Raw genomic sequence first — 17,162 nt, 5'->3', positions numbered from 1 at the left:
CCCCAGTGTAGTCACTTATTTTGGATTGACAAATTCTTCCCAATACTTATCTTTTTTCTGCAAAAAAATATGATTCATTGATCAAACTACTCCAAACTAGTCTCCAATACGAACCATCTAATTGGTGTCTTCTGGTGAAATTCTTCACATTTACACATAATGATTAACTAATTGAAGATTGATTGAGGGTGTTCTATTTCCACTCCATACTTGCTCAATGATCAGATGGTTTATCAATCTGCTCAATCTCAATCAATGCTCAATGATCTGATGGTTTCTAAGATAACTTCAAATTTCATTTATTCTCCATGTACAAAATTATACTTTAAATTACCCAAATATTTATCGTGCTATGTTAAACAGCAAAAGCTACCTTGAGCATAAAAACACAAACTATGGATATGACACGGAACGAGTGACTAATGACGCCATCATTCTTTTGTTCCCGACAATGATGATGAGTGCTGCCGTTTGTTCGGCTGACGACTCCTTCAAAGTCGGCGGTAGTGTGGTGGAATCAGTTGTGAAAGTGGTGGGATTTTTCGGGAAATTGTTTAATAAAAATTTTGAAGGTTTTACTGCCATTAATTTGGGACGCGTGCTGCACGAAAGAGGGTTCCATTCATCTCGCAGTCAGCCAGCGTAGGGCAGAGAACAGGCAGCATAGAGTACGACGCAAAAAGTGGCGCACGTGAATGGATGCGAATGTAAACGAAACTGATCCCTTCGCTTTTTCAGCAGCGTATTTATCTGGAGCATGGTTTAGCGATCCGGTTCAAACGAACAGAGAAGCATTATACGCGTGTGGAGAGTGTGAACATATGTAATTCGGAGGGAAGAGGATGTTGCTTGTTGAACCCGATGCATGCTAGACGAATAAGGTGTATGAACATAAAGTCACAAGCACACAAGCCAAAATTACCAATTCTGAAAACACAAAATGAATTCTATAAATCATATATTTTTCTTAGTAGCCAACTATGTCGGATAATCCGGAATAATAAAGCCTGTTTTATTTGGACCTGTAAAAAATAATTCCCTATCAGGGTGTTCCTAGATTGAATATCCCAAAAAACTAGTTTATTAGAGTATTGCGCTTCGGCACATCTCTTGAAACAAAAATGCACCTTCAATGTTTGCTTTAATTGGCTGCCCCACCAGTAAAATCTTAATCTAGTTATAGTCAACAGTTGAACTTGAAACATTTATCATTGTACGGTAAGAATCAACTATTATGAGTGAAGAATGCTGAATTTCTAATTAAATGTATCTCTCAAATTAGCTTATTCTAAATAAGCAGCAACCTATTGATTACGGCCTAGTTGAACTTAAAATTACACGAAAAGTTAGTTGGTATGTACCACTCATCTACGTTCGAATATCTAAAGTTAGATCTAACAAGTAAACATAAAATAAAATGTAAATTTCATCAAATGATCTTCAGGTATCCCATGCAACATTTACCGTCGGAGCATCAATTGTTGCCTGACTCCAAGCGCGTATTAAATGTGAGTAGAATTTGTAGCAATAATATTGTAACGTACTTTAAAACTCTCTCCTCATATTAGGAAATTTATAATCCTCTTTGGAATGAATATACGGATTAAAAACACGGAATCTGGTTTGTTGTATTGAAAGCCAACAAGGCGCGATAAGCGCAATCACATTGCTGTACCCGCCTACAAGGTACTCTTCCAAATTTTATGCCGTCGCCTTTTATGCTCATACCAATGTCGGACAAAACCTAATATATATTCTCTAATTTTCTACCAAAGAGTAATTTTGGGGCGCTAATTTTATTTTGAGGTTAGAATTGTTATCCAACATATACTATATGCTTCTCGAGTACTTCTAGAGGCGCAAGCCTTAGGGTTTAAGGCATTAACAGCGTCCTCATTCTACATTGAAGCAGTCAATCTCCTGCTTTGGAGCAGCTAGGAGCAAATCACCTCACTAACCACCGGAAAGTAGACCAAAAATAGGTTTCAATACATGATACCAGATCGTTCCGAATCGTTCCCGAAAAAACTTTAGTCATATTTTCTTTTTCCATACAAATTTGTTCGGGAGACGCTTTACAGCATTAACTTCAACAAGCCACAAAAATTAAATTTACAAGCTACAATCATCAAATTTTGGAATCAGTTCATTCAATATATGTATGTGTGAAATTAAAAAATACGTTCTTCACGAAACGAACAAATTTTGTTTGAGGTTTTGTCCGGGTTTCCGCCATTGTGCGTCGACTTAGGGTCGTCCACAAATTACGTCACGCCTCTAGGGGTGAGGGGAGTTCAGAGCACCGTGACGATTCATACAAAAATTTTAGAGGTTTGTTACAAATAGTGTGACGAAGGGGGGAGGGGGGTTGAAAATCGCCGATTTTTGCGTGACGTACTTTATGGATCTTCCCTTACACCAATTGCAAGAGAGTTCGTAGGGCAGCCGCATATGATACAATCGATCGGGACCAGAGCTATGGCAGTTAATGCACGAAAATGGATTTCCGGATAAACTGATACGGTTGATCAAGGCGACGATGGATCGGGTGATGTGTGTAATTCGAGTCTCGGGGGCATTCTCGAGTCCCTTTGAAACGCGCAGAGGGCTATGGCAAGCTGATGGTCTTTCGTGCCTGTTTTCCAACATTGGATTGGAGAGGATTATACTAAGGTCAGGAATTGACACGAGTGGTACGATTTTCACGAAGTCCGTCCAGTTATTTGGTTTCGCCGACGACATTGATATCAGGGCACGTATCTTTGAGAAACAAGATTTTTTCCGCAAAAACGAAAAATTTTCCACAAACTAATCATTAAAGAGCAATAAAAATTTGTTATTACTTTTTATTGGTTATTTTGCGGAAAATTTTAATTTGTTCATGGAAAAAAAATGTCGAAAGTTTGACGAGCTCGGTGGTCTAGTGGCTACCGCTTCTGCCTTATAAGCAGGAGGTCGTGGGTTCAATTCCAGGCTCATCCCTTTCCTACTTTGTATTTCTATCTTAGTTCTTTCTGTGTTTCACGTTCTACCAGAACAATTCCTACTGTTAAACCTTCAACACTAACAATCCAAAAACCTCCCGTGGCACCTATGAGAGATCGTAGAGTTCTCTGCATCTTTCTTAAGTAGGTGTCCAACTAACCATCCTTTCCCTTCCTCAGCATTCGCAAGGACGTGGCCAGGACAGATCTCGACTATTGGAGAGTGCATTGCTTCCATCTAAGAGATAGCGATTAGTCCCAAATCAATATCTGTGGTACCGGTTGAAAGTGTTGCTACTCTCATACAATAGTCTTGGCTTGTACCACCTACGAAATTGTGCGAAATGCTCAATGCTAATGTTAACGCTAATGGAAAAAAATGTCGAAAGTTTTGTCATTGTTTATTGATATTATTGTAACATTTATGGAAATTTTGTATTTTTTTTAGTGGAACACTTTGATTTCTTTAATGAAAAATTCTTCTTTCATAATTGCAATTTTTGCTCTTAAAAGTGCTTGTTTTGTGGAAATTCTTAATTCCTTGTGGATTGCGTGTTGGAAATTTTATATTTACTAGCTTTATGTACCCGGCCTTGCTCGGAATTGCCAGTTTGGTTCCTAGTTTTTTTCACAATCGGAAAATGATAAAACCAATTGGTCAGCAGGGTAATTGTGTGTACTTATTGATACTTCATTATTTGATCAAAAGAAGGCTTTTGGAAACATTAACTGATTTTGAAGAGGAACCGTGGGCAGGGTTTGAATCCAAAGGAGAATGAGAAAATCTCTCACTTATCATGTCTGTATACACTCTCGATAGGTAGCATACCGTGATAGACGTTTTTCGGTAGCTGTTGCGATAATGAACTGATTCGGGTGGCTACATCCCATGATATTATCCCAAATGCTCTTCATGTCGAATTACCTTAGGCCAAATAGTGTTATGTTAATGGCATACTTCTATGCCCGCCATTGCATGAGTATTTATTTATTGATGTTGTTATCTGTTCCGGCAGGAATAACAAGCAGAGCTTGTTAAAAAAAAACTGCATCTTTTTAACAAAAATTACAACAATGTACATTCAACGAACACTTATCTGTCTAATTGACCATGAAAACTAACGCAAACTATCATTATTCCTAACACTATCAATTCTTCTTTTGAACGAACCACTATTACATGTAAAATCAAAACAATGGGAAAACTTTTTGAACGCGGCGCAAACTTTATAAATAAGATCGCTTTTTCCATAGTTTGTACGTCTAAAAGGCAATGCAAGAGTGTTGAAATAGCGAAGGGAACGAGAGAGAGCCGAAAAATTAATATTGCTTAAAATACTAGGTGCATCAATTTCTTCTAGTATAACCTTTCGCAGCGAAAATAGCTTTAGATTTTGTACGTCGTGCTGATAGAGTATCCAGATTTAAGAGTAAGCACTGATTTTCATACAAGTTAATAGGGTCATTCCACGGAAGATATGTACGTTAATGCACGGCGAATAAAGCAACGCTGGACAGATTCTACACGCAGACTCCACGTAGCATAATAGGAGGACTAAACAATGGACGAGAATTCAAGTATTGAACGAACTAATGAGTAGTAAAGCGAGCGAAAACAATATGGATCACGAAATGATTGACAAACTTTTGCGATAAAACCTAGTTGGCGATTCGCCTTACTAACAATGGAAGTGTTGTATGAAGTTAAGTTTGGAATCGAGTATTACTCCTAAGTCCGTTACGGATAAAACTCTCTGTAGGGTTTCGCCTGTGAGTTCATAAGAAGCCTCGATATCGATCTGCTACGTGAGAATGTTATTACCTGACACTTATTGAGGCTAAGGGACATTTTGTTGCGGCTGCACCAGTTTTCAAAATTGGTTAAAAGCTGTTGGAGGTGTTGTGCATCTTCAATGGAGCGAACAGTGTTGAAAATTTTAAGATCGTCTGCGTACAGCGATCTGGAGCAGTGGGGTATTCTCGTGCAGACGTCGTTGAAAAATAACGCTAACAGCGTGGGTCCAAGATTGCTACCTTGGGGTACGCCTGAAGTACTGACGAATGGGGAGGAACAACATGAGCCAATTCTGACCTTAAATAAGCAGTTCCGTAGGTATGAATTTAACCAATTCAGGAGTGCGCCACCTATGCCGAGCTTGTTTAGCTTTGGTATCAGAATATCGTGATTAAGGCAGTCAAATGCTGCTTTCAAGTCTGTATAAACTGCGTCTACTTGAATGTTTTGATCCATACTACGAAGCACGAACGAGGTAAACTCAACCAGATTCGATGTTACGGAGCGCTTTGGGATGAATCCATGTTGTTTAGTACTTATGTAGTTCCTGGAACTGTGCAGCAAAGACTCGTTAACCAACACTTCCAAAAGTTTCGATGTTGAACAGAGCGACGTAATTCCTCGATAGTTACAAATGTCACGACGATCTCCTTTTTTGAAAATAGGAAACATGAATGAAGCTTTCCATTGCTCCGGGATTGTTCCGGACGATAATGACAGGTTGAAAATGTGGCGAAGAGGATCTAACAGCTGACCAATGCATCTTTTCAACACGCATGTTGGTATGCCATCCGGACCAGGTGAGGAACTGGGTTTTAGTTTTTTCGAAGCTTTTACGATATCTCCATCGCTAACTTGTAGACTATTGAGGCAGACAGTATCTGGGGTGACATCCATAGTTGCTAATTCTAAATCAGATTCTGACAGGGAATCATTGGTGAAGACATTGGCGAAACGGTTCGCAAACAGGTTGCATTTATCGAGTGTACCGGGTACTTCGGTAGTTTCGTTGAACATGGAGACTGGGAGACCTTTATCCTTCTTCTTGTTGTTTACAAAGCTTCAGAACTTTTTGGGATTTCTGCGAAGCTCGGATTCCGCGTTACGATTGTACCGATAAAATAGGCGACTATTTTCCCTCCTATAAATGTTACTAATAAAACAAAACATCTGTTTTTATGGAATTTCAGCAGCATTTCTGCTTGATTTTAGTCGTAGTAGTTTTGAAGTACTCCATGGAAGGCTACGATTAGGTTGACATTTTGGAACAATGGCTTGGAGAACGTCTGATATCTTGGATGTGTATATGCGAACCGCGTCATTAACGTTGGATGTAGTGATGGTTTCCGACCAGTCGATTTCGGCGAGACGAATGTTTAACAGCTCGTAATTGATTTTGTCTAATAAAACTAATTTTGTCTAAGGGAGGGATTTTAAATTAAGTCGTTTTCTTATTAATCTTCTTCTTCTTCTTCTTCTTCTTCTTCTTCTTCTTCTTCTTCTTCTTCTTCTTCTTCTTCTTCTTATTGACATTACATCCCCACACTGGGACAGAGCCGCCTCGCAGCTTAGTAGCTCTCGCGTCGCATATTACCGCACGCGTCTTACCGGCTTACCGCACTCGCAGTTCGCGTCTTACCGCACGGCTAAGGAGGGCCCCAACAATACCCAACCCCAATCACCTCCCGCATTCCAAAAGTCCCTCCCAGCTTCTCTATATTCTCTCTAGTTTCCTTTGGGTAGAGAATACGTAAAATTTGGTTTGAATTGACTCATGCGATAAAAAGGTATACTGAATTGTTCGTTTAATAAATGTACCCTCTCTCTCTCATTCAGCTATGACACTCCTACCCAGTCTGATATAGTCTTTCTTAGACAGAGAATAAGGGTTACACATTTGGTGGACATCGGTAAATGGGTTCAAAAGTTATGCTGAATTGATCGATAACTAAACAATACCCCTCTCTCACACCTCTTTTAAAACGACCTACCCACAACCACTAAAATTGTTTCCTTAGGACCAAGGAATGTAAAATAACAACATTGCCAATGACAACGACATTATCCTCTCTTGTAAATGTTGGGACAAACTCAACTCGCAATAAGCGTTTGTCCCAAACTGCAACAGAATAGGACAATTATCGCCTGTCACGCATTTTGAGAAGTAGTCGGTTTCCGATGATGTTTTTGGTTAAATTAGTATCAGTTATCATAGATTAGACATAAACTTAACAATCTGTTGACATGATTTGCGTTTTACTTCTAAAATAAACAAGTTATCGCAGTTTGAAAAGTTCACAACAATTACCTCTCCATGTTTGTTGCAAATAAAATGGAATGCAACAATGTCTTTATCCTCTGCAGATGGGGACAAAGAGTTATCGCTATTCTCTTTTGTCGCTTGTTTTTTGCATTTTTCAGCGACAATTACATTCCTTGCTTAGGACAGACAATATATAATAAATTATTACATTAGGATAGACAAATTTGGTTCAAATCAGTCATGGGTTTCAAGACTAACATTGAGTTGATCGATAACTAAGCAATACCCCTCCCCCTTTTCCAAAAAGCATGCTTAAGCTCCCTATCGTCGTATTCTGAAAATAAAGAATGTGTGTTCCAAATTGGGTTGAAATCGGCCAAGGGGTACAGAAGTTACACTTGAGTTTAAGCATACGCGATATCTCGAAAAATTTCGTTTCAGGTGGTTCGAAACGAAATTCCGCGGAATTTGAGCATGGCGAAATCTGATTTCTTGATTTTGTTTCGTAAAATTGCAAAAAAAAAAAGTTTCTAACGAAATTTAACGAAATTCCGCGGAATTTCGAAACAAATTTGAACTTAAACCAGACTTTATATAATCAAAAATTTTGGCTGCGCCGCTGAACAAAATCGTAAAGTTGGTAGGGTTTGGGTCACCGTGAACTTTTATATCGTTAATTTGTTGATATTTTTCGGTGAAAACTAAACACACACTTTGCATAATTTTGCATAACGCTTCGGCCTACTGCTTTTCAGCCATCATCAGATTTGCAATTGATCAAACGTTCACCACCAGCCAGTGTGGTTTTCAAACAGTTTGAAAACCACACTGGTGGTGAACGTTTGATCAATTGCAAATCTGATGATGGGTGAAAAGCAGTAGGCCGAAACGTTATGCAAAATTATGCAAAGTGTGTGTTTAGTTTTCACCGAAAAATATCAACAAATTAACGATATAAAAAAATCGTAAAGTTGTTTTCAAAATTTAAGGTTATACAAATTTTTCTGTTAACGCTTACTACATAACCCCATTCTTAGTCGACAAATACGTATGTAGTTTTCTTCTATGTTTCCAATTCGTTTCGTCTTCAATGTTTCCAAGATTCAAATTTAAATGTGGTGATATTTTTTTACTATTTGCACAATATGAATGCGGAATCGATCGTGGGACGGCAGCTAGTCCGGGAGAACGCGAAGTGAAAAAAATCTACCTTGCGTAGCAGAAATTTGCTTAACCAGTGTGCAATCGATCGTGTTGATGCTAATCACGCCAGCTAGTGTTGGAGAACGCGACGTGATAAAATTAATGTCTGCATCGAAAAGCACAAAATCATTTAGTGCGGAATCGATACTGTTAAAAAAGCTTATTAAACGAAGCATCTTGCGTTATATTGATTTGGAGCACAGTTTCTCACATGAATTACCATCTCAACTAAACAACGATTCCTTTCCCGTAGCGCTCACGTGTTAAACTAATTTTCCGCTCCTAATCCAAAATTGACAGTAAGAAGCATCGTTAAGTATCCCGATCAGGAATGCATAACAAAATCATATCTCAATTATATCAATGGTTGTTATTTAAAACAACGTGTGTTATAATTAGATAATTCGATAAAAATGTGTCTTCGGCCAGTTTTATTTCATATCAAAATTATAACAACATTAGTTATGATTATTTTCACAAAATAATTGCCTACATTTTTTGTAGACATTGGAAACAAAATCGAAGGTAATCACCTTCAGTATAACTTGAACCCGCTCTGGAACAAAGTTAATTGCCTACATTATGGATGGAAATCCGTCTTGGTAGCGTACCAGCTTTCTATCCGCGATGTAGGCAATATATATCAACGTTTGTTATAATTTTGAAATGAAGGTATCAAACTCTGTTTTAATTGTGTTATGGCTTGAGGTATTTTTTATATAATTTTTGTTATTTTAACAACTAACCAGCAAAATTTATAACACATTTTGTTACAATATTTTTCTGAAATAAATAACTCCCCTTGATATAATTTTGTTATGTATTATTGATCGGGATTGGTCATGAATTAGAAACTCTAAAGCAAGTATACAATAAGAATAACTTTTTTAATTGATAATTAATAAATTAATAATTATAATATTTTATAATTGTAATATTTTATAAATTATTTTCCTAAGAATATCATTTAATTGGTGAGCTGTGCATATTTGCTGTTCTCATATGCCAAGGACACACAGAGAATATAGGTCTGTTAAATTCAATCTGAAATACATATTTTTAGGCATTTTAGAAAGGTGCACAGGATTCTTCTAATGAGCAAAAGTATGTTATATATATGTGAACGAATAAGAAGGAATAAGTTTTGGCTGTTACGCCCTTTTCAAATGTTGGTCTAGTAATATCAATTCTCTATCTGCGTATACGCAGAGGTGGAAATCTGTGAATCTTACTAACAAACCGGGAAGTAGGCAATGCAAAAGACTCGTGAACATTTCTAGACCAACATTTGAAAAGGGCGGAATTCCATTAACATGAAACCGAGAAAATTGCTTTCCAAGTTTTGAGCTTGTAAATCAATTCCTATTTAGTGAATATTCAATAAAAATTGAATTTTTAGCATATTATAGATGAAAACTACCTTACTCTTCGATGTGCTGTGTCACAATATGCAGCTAAGTGTATATTAGCTTCAGAAATGGAAATTACATGCACTACGCCCAAAATCAAAGTCTCACTGGAAATACGCCATGGAAATTAGTCCTGTTACCAACTGCCTGTGTTGTTCCGCCCAACGTTTCACCGATAAATTGCCTACTTTTAGGTATTTTCTGAACAGCTCGAATTGCGTAGCACGTTAATCTCAAGAAATAAACCAATTAAAACATTAATTTCAAAGCTTTTCATCATAGATTAGGAGAAAAACAGTTTTGATTTGGGACCACGTCTGTATTTTCTATATTGGGGTACATTTTACGATTGCGAAAAAACGAAGAACATCACGAAAATATGACAGACATCTCAGCCGTTTCTCGACGGATTTTCTATTTTCTTGGACCATTCGATCAAGGAAGGGTCAATGCTTCAAATACAATGTATTGAATAATATCTATTTATAATTATTTACTATTGATAATTTTCTAACAGTTTCGCAATAGGTTTCGGTGAATCAACCAAACCTATAAGTGCATCGCAAGGCAAATTAATGCAATAACAAGTTTAGTTCTAATCCTCAGTTTGCAGCCGTAAACCTTCAGCATCGATTACGGTTGTTGAAAGTGGTTGCTGTAGAAAATTCAAACGCAACGATAACGTGGTTTAATGCTGAGATTTTGAGAATAGTAAAATATCATTGTACTACAGACACACAAATTAAAACTACAAATAATATTCATTACATCCATGGTTCTGCATCACCTTTGCGTTCAACCCGATTGTGCTGCACCTTTGAGTTTTTATATCGTTTTACAATCGATTTTAATAATGCAAATTAATCTAATATAAAAAGCATATGGTGAATCACTTTTGAGGGTGACTGATTCTTAAAGAACGTCTCTCCAATAATTGGTCGTAAAGCTTGCCTCAACTCGGTATAGGTATTGATCCACTCACTGAAAGGCATTAGTAATGATGCTAATGTTTCATTTTATGTTACCTGAGTTAAGTAGATCTGTTTCCAAATAATTTCATGTTACATATGCGCAAAACAGCTATTAATATACATTTTTTAGGTTCCATAACGAAAATGCGCTTTTGTTAGGTTTCTAGTAAGGAACCAAAAAGGAAATTAATAAAATCTATTTAATTATGATTTTTATGCATTATTAAGGTTTAATAGAAAGAAACGTGGTATCCAATCACTTCTATACTATTCCAGTGTACACATTGAACAACAATTTATAGGTACAGAGCTCTCGCGGGAGCCTGCATCTGATTATTTTCGAAAGGCGTATTTCCACTATAAACCTTTCAACAGGCTGATGTACGCGCCGTAACAGCAACAGCTTCAGCAAAGGGTAGGAAATCCTTGTTTTGTATTTTTCATTAAAATATTCATTATTACAGCAAATATCAGTGAAAATGCGATACATATTGGCTCAATATGCAGGATAAAGTAAAAACTACCTTATTCACGCAAATTTCGCAAAGTTCCTATGCTTTTGAAAGAATAGCGTAAGAACCATGTTTGGTGAATAAAACCAGGATGGAAATACGCCATTTTTTCAAGTATCTTAAAATAACTTTTACTGACAAAAAATATTATTTTTTCATAACTATGGGCTAGTTTGCACCATATTCTATGCATTCAAATGAAAAATTGCAATGTTTACATTTTGGCTGTTCCGCCCTTTTCAAATGTTGGTCTAGATTTGTTTTTCCTTTTTCTTGCCTACCTACTACTCGCAGAGAAAACAAACAAAAAATTAACCCCAAAAATGTTCGTGAAGCTTCGCGAGTCATTCGGTTTAATTTACAAAAAGTCATAAAACAACCTCGGGACATGTTTCTCACTGATGTTCGAGCAAGAACACAATTGTTTATTGTTATTGTGTTTATGTCAAGCCAAATTTATCCATTGTATTCGAAGAAATCACAAATACTCACGACCGTGATTTTTACTCCCGAACAAAATACTGCCCTGCTTTTTGTCTTTGCTCTGCCCGTACTCGCGAACAAAGCTAGCGCCAGAAAAATGCAGGCAGTAGGTTCGCGCGATCATAGAGCCCTGGTTGGGAAAGCATGAAACACAACGCCACCCAGTCGATACAGTCCAGCCAATTTTAGGCAACACATGATTTCAGTCTCCTTTAAATTCGTAAAAAATCACTGAAAAACTATTTCTATTACTATTACTTCTGCAATCTTTAGGACCCACGTTTTGGTTGGATTGCATTAGAATTATAAAATGCTGTTTAAAAGTTTTCTAGAATCTGTAGAAGGTGGAAATCAGTTGTTTCCAATAAGAGGGAGCACTGTGTTCCATCGACTATCTGACAAACGCCATAACAACCGAACTAGCAACCGTTTCTTTGTTTGATGAAAAAAAATAAAAACAGAAATACAGTCGACTCTCCACATCTCGATGTTCTATATCTCGATATCTCTCCCTATGTCGATGGTTTCCTCAGTCCCTTCAATCTACATACATTTGGGCTTTCTACATCTCGATAACCTCCCTATCTCGATATCTCTCTATCTCGATGGATTCTGATCATATTTTGTTCAGGATTCACTCTCCTTATATCGATATGGTCAGATTTTTAGGCTACTAGACCATATTTGGACAACAACAAACGCATCAACAACAGGAAACGACATTTGTTTTGTTGTTGTTTTTCATAGCAACGAGCTTTTTCGGATCTAGTGCCCATTTCAATTTTCCTTCCATTCCTCGATCTCTCCCTATCTCGATGGTCCCCTCAATATCGAGATGTAGAGAGGCGACTATATTACGAAATACTATTGCGAGACAATGAGTAATATTATCGCAAAGTTTAGAGTTACTGGCCCCTTGCCCAATTACACTCTTTTCTTACTCGTGAAGCGAGTATTCCCCCCACTGCGTATACGCCTGGCAGATGTGAATACATAATTGAGTTCACCACTAAATAAAAAAATAAATCTAAGCATTCATTTTCTAATTTTGACTTAGCTCAATACTATAAAACCACGCTGACAAGACAATATGTAGTATGCTTCAGCGTAATTACATAATTCTCAAGTGAACTAAGGTTTTAAACGAAATTTGATTTCGTATATGCAAAATCCCCCAATTTCTATATTTTTATAAACTTACTGATATAAAATTGATCAGATTCGGGAGCACACGCTCCACGATGAATTCCTTTGAAAGCGGCACAAATGCTGGGTTATTGCCTTATCGCCGATTTATAACATGCGGCGAGAATGCGGCGATTTATCACAGACTGTCTCTTCTGTTATTATAACTCTATTGGTCGCAAAACAGTTATTTGATTTCGAGTGAAAGTGAAATCGAAATAGCGTACATAATGTAAAACCAATTTAACAACAAATCCGCGGAAAAAAATTAAAATTTCGTTTCGTTTCGAAAAATATCGAAATAATGATTTCGTATCGTTTCGAAGTCTCGAAAGTAAATCTATATTTCGTTTAGTTTCGATCCGAATCAACAACATAGACATTTTAAATTTCGTTTCGTTAGGAAAATACCCTTACTTGAGTTGATCGATAACTAAGTAATCTCTATAACTGTGTAAAATGGCAGTCCCATAACGAGGCTAGGTATCATAGCCCAGGTAAGGTGGATTACCGAAAAACCAACAATCAACCGCGAAAAATGTAATCGAAAGCACTGGATTGCACAATCGGCAAAGGACACGACAATGTTTATCGGAAACTGCAAACTTTGCACCTGGAACGTTAGGACCTTGTTGACACCTGCACGAGTTGTCCCCTTGCTCGAGATCTGCAAAAAGGGAAGGTGGAGGTTGCAGCACTTCAGGAGGTCCGATGGCGAGAAACAGGAGAATAGGAATTCCGCGCAGTTGTCCCAACTGCGGGTACCTCGTCAAGTATTACATCAACTACAGTGGCGACGAGAAGGCGGCGCATGGAGTTGGTTTCGTAAGCAGCAGCGTCGAATCATTGGATGGAGGTTGGTAAGTGACCGCATATGCGTGTTGAAAATTAAGGGCAAGTACAGCTTGATCAATGCATACGCACCAACCAAAGACAAACCCAATGATATGAAGGACGAGTACTGTGAGCGTCTAGAACAGACATAGGGGGTGGGGAGGGGTGGTTAATGTCCAAAACACATACAAATACTTTAGCAGAAAAGGATAAAGAAAGGTTGGTAGATTTTATATTATTATTATTATTATTTTTTCTTGTTTTATATGACAACTTGAGAACTTCATCTTTGAATTCATTGTTCAACATGTGATAATTAATATTCACATCGGACGTTCAATTTCCCTTCGCACGGTCGATACAGTCCCGACACGATTATTTGCATCTTCCGCTGAAGTGGGGTTTACAGCTGACCATCACGTCGCAGCACACAGCCAGCACTACCGGATAAAGGGTTGAATCCTGATCCGTCGGAGCAGTGGGCACGCCACCACAGCCAAAGTCATATACGTGCGGCATGGTTTCGGACCGTCATGGCTGGACAGCACTCTGGCGGGGAGAGAGATAGGTCAGTGTCTGGGCCAGGTCTGGAGTGCGTGTGGTGCGGTGGGTTTATCATCGGTTGTGTTATTGTTGTACGAGATTGGATACAAACTGTGATGCTTGCTGTGTACCGGATTTTCGGTACGAGGTGAGCGAGAGTGAGAGCATAAGCAGCTACGCAACATTAAAAAGGTTTGCTGCCGGAAGATGAACTTTGTGGGTTTGTGGGGGAGTGGACCGACCGAGGAGCCGGGGATGGATGGTGTATCGGATACATGATTATGTATAAATAACCCCAACACACGCTGCTGGATGGAATTGGGAAAATGAGAGAAGCTGACAGAGAGTATGCGAGCTTCCCTTCCGGAAAAGTGTGTATGAGAGTGGATTTTGCGTGTATACTGGGTTCGGGGGGATATCTCGAGCCCTTTTGTTGTTGGTCTGTTTGGTTGGGCGAAACCAATGTGCTTAGTTAGTGCTCCCTTGCCTGCGTTGAGCGCGCCGGAGATGTTCTCGGTGTGCCGTGCATCCTAATTCAACTTGTTGTAATTATAGCGACCAAGAGGAAAACGCGCGCGTCGGGGTTTTTGTGGGGTCCGCTTGTGCGAGTATATGGCCACAACCGTGTTGGAATCCATGCTCCATCCATTCGAGATCCACTAGGGCAGCAAGAAAAACCATAAAAGCGATTTTAGTCTAAAACTGTACTCGGCTGACTTTGGAAGCAATCTTGCCAAAGCTCCTGCGGATCTCCATAATTGTGACGTGGGAATCAACCCCTTCCATGAGCGGGTGGCGGTGCTAACCAAAACCTGTGGTGCAAATCAGTAATAACGATAAAACCGATTTTGTGGAACATTTTTGACAACATTTTCGCGGATAGGTCCGCGACACAGCAAAAAAAAAGCCATGTCGCGCGGAGTGTGGGATTGACCAACGGAATAAAAATCGCGCGTCCATTATAGAGTCCTTAATAGAGTAAAGTGGTTGTTTTTTTACTCGTTCCGCGTTGGTTTTGGCCAACCTCCTGCCAACCAGTTGTGACTGTGTGACTGAGAGTGGTATTGGGGGAAAAAGTGACGCCTTCGGTGGGTGTATGTGTGGCCACTGGAGCACGCCACTCTAGGGAACGTGGGCCAGCCAGTGTTGCGGTGGTTAAAAGCTTTTTCCTCGCCGAATTCCGGTTTTGGGTTTTTCGTTCTCTCTTTTTTATATGCTGGTTGGTGCAATTCAATTTTCCTCCTGTACAGTGAAGACAGCCCTCGCGTGAAAAATCCACCCAAACGAACACAACATCGACGAACGGTGATATTGCCACCGATGGTGATGGAAAAATAGTCAGGGTGCGAACAGGACCATAAAAACCCCAACGAGAGCCAACACGCGCGATTACGCCGACAGAGAGCAGTGGGATTTCTCGCCACCAGCATTCGGCCTGACAAAAATGTGAAGTGCTGAAAAAAAAACCGTGTGTGAAAATATATTTATTTGTGATTTGATACGGACACCGCAGAGTGGTGATCCAAGGGGTGATACAATTGTGTGTTAAGTGACGAATTCACGGCAGGAATCCAAACCAGGAAAAAAAGTTCAGCTCACGTGTTATCCTGTTGTTGTTTTTGTTTCGCTTTTTTAACACAGCCACGGAAACCTCGACACGGAGGTTACACCACACCCTTGATTCACACCCAGCGTTCAAACAGTGACAGAGTGATCCAATCCATCTCCCGCGTTTCGGCCTGGTCGACTGCTGGACCCGTCGAGATAAACCGTAAACCGCAGTCGAATACGTGTTGTACACTATTGATCAACCGCGGCGGTGGCCAGGCTCTACCCAAAAGGAAGGACATCCGAGCTTCCACTGTATCGTTCGCGAGTGTGTGCGGGTTGACGTGATGAAAAAAATGGACTGTCCCCGAGTTGGTGGTTTGTGACGCAAGACCCGATTGAATAGATTATTTTTTGCCGTGCCCGGCTGACATCCCCGTCAAAGCCGTGAACCCAAGTGACGACGGCATCCGCACCATCAGCCATATAATTGTGAGTAAGTGAGTGAAATAGCCGAAAATTTAATTGAGTAGCGGAGAAGTCAGATGAATCTGTTTTAACCGCACGCGCGTTTGTGGGGCTTTGGAATCGGCCACGATATGGTGGTGGAGTTCAGTGGCCTACCGCTGCCGGTTATTGGGTTTTTGGGGTTTCAAATTATTCATGCATTGAGACGAGGGAAGTTTTCTTAATTACAGATGATATTGATACGGAGCTGAAGCAGAATAATAAGACGTTGAATTTTGAGAATGAACTGGTAATCATCTTAATGAGAAACTTAGGCTAAATCTTTACAGAAATTCGATCAGACTTTTTGATAGTGTACTAGTATTGCTGTAATTAAAATAACATTTAGCATCGATTCTAATTATATTTAACGAAAAATCGTCAGTGAATTAGGAATATAAAGCGAAGAAGTACTACCGAATTACTAAAAAAATATTATTTGCTTACCTTTCTATCAAAATAAAGATTAATCATGCAGTTTTTGTGATTGCTTTTGTGTGTGGCATTCGATGGTAATGAAATCCTTGTTATACTGCTTCTTCATTTTATCCTCCCACTTATTTTTCTTCTTCATTTGCTCTAATTTTCAACCGGAACCTGGCCTTGAACAACTTATCGTTAAATTGGCATTTCCACAATTATTAATTGAGAGATTTTCTATGCCTGTCATTACATGAATATGCATGCTGTGTTGCGAATACAATGGATACAGAGTAGACCCGAAAACAACCTGAATATATTGAACTGGGAATCGACCTCATCATCTCCGGATTATCAATCCTACACCCTTTACTCGCAAGGCCAATTGAAGACTGTATTTCTGCACGCATTACTGAGGAGCGGTAGATGGCATTCAATGCTGGATTTTTTATTCCTAAAGTCTTCCTCTGATTATCTGATTGAAATATTAATCCAACGACAACCC

General features: G+C 38.9%; 1 protein-coding gene across 2 annotated transcripts in view; it reads left to right on the top strand.

Annotated features, from left to right (window-relative positions):
* The first annotated feature begins 14,782 nt into the window (after window positions 1–14,782).
* The window catches only part of LOC134205554 (uncharacterized), a 189,413-nt gene continuing 187,033 nt past the window's right edge, over window positions 14,783–17,162 (top strand). The window contains exon 1 of one of the 2 annotated variants that reach the window (XM_062680883.1): window positions 14,783–16,222. The gene's annotated coding sequence lies outside the window, so the exon portion shown is untranslated. Of the gene's footprint in view, window positions 16,227–17,162 lie in introns of both variants that reach the window. The other variant, XM_062680884.1, reaches the window with a different exon arrangement.

The sequence above is a fragment of the Armigeres subalbatus genome, chromosome 1 (assembly GCF_024139115.2).
Source record: "Armigeres subalbatus isolate Guangzhou_Male chromosome 1, GZ_Asu_2, whole genome shotgun sequence".
Taxonomy (NCBI): domain Eukaryota; kingdom Metazoa; phylum Arthropoda; class Insecta; order Diptera; family Culicidae; genus Armigeres; species Armigeres subalbatus.
This window is presented reverse-complemented; position numbering and strand designations above follow the sequence as displayed.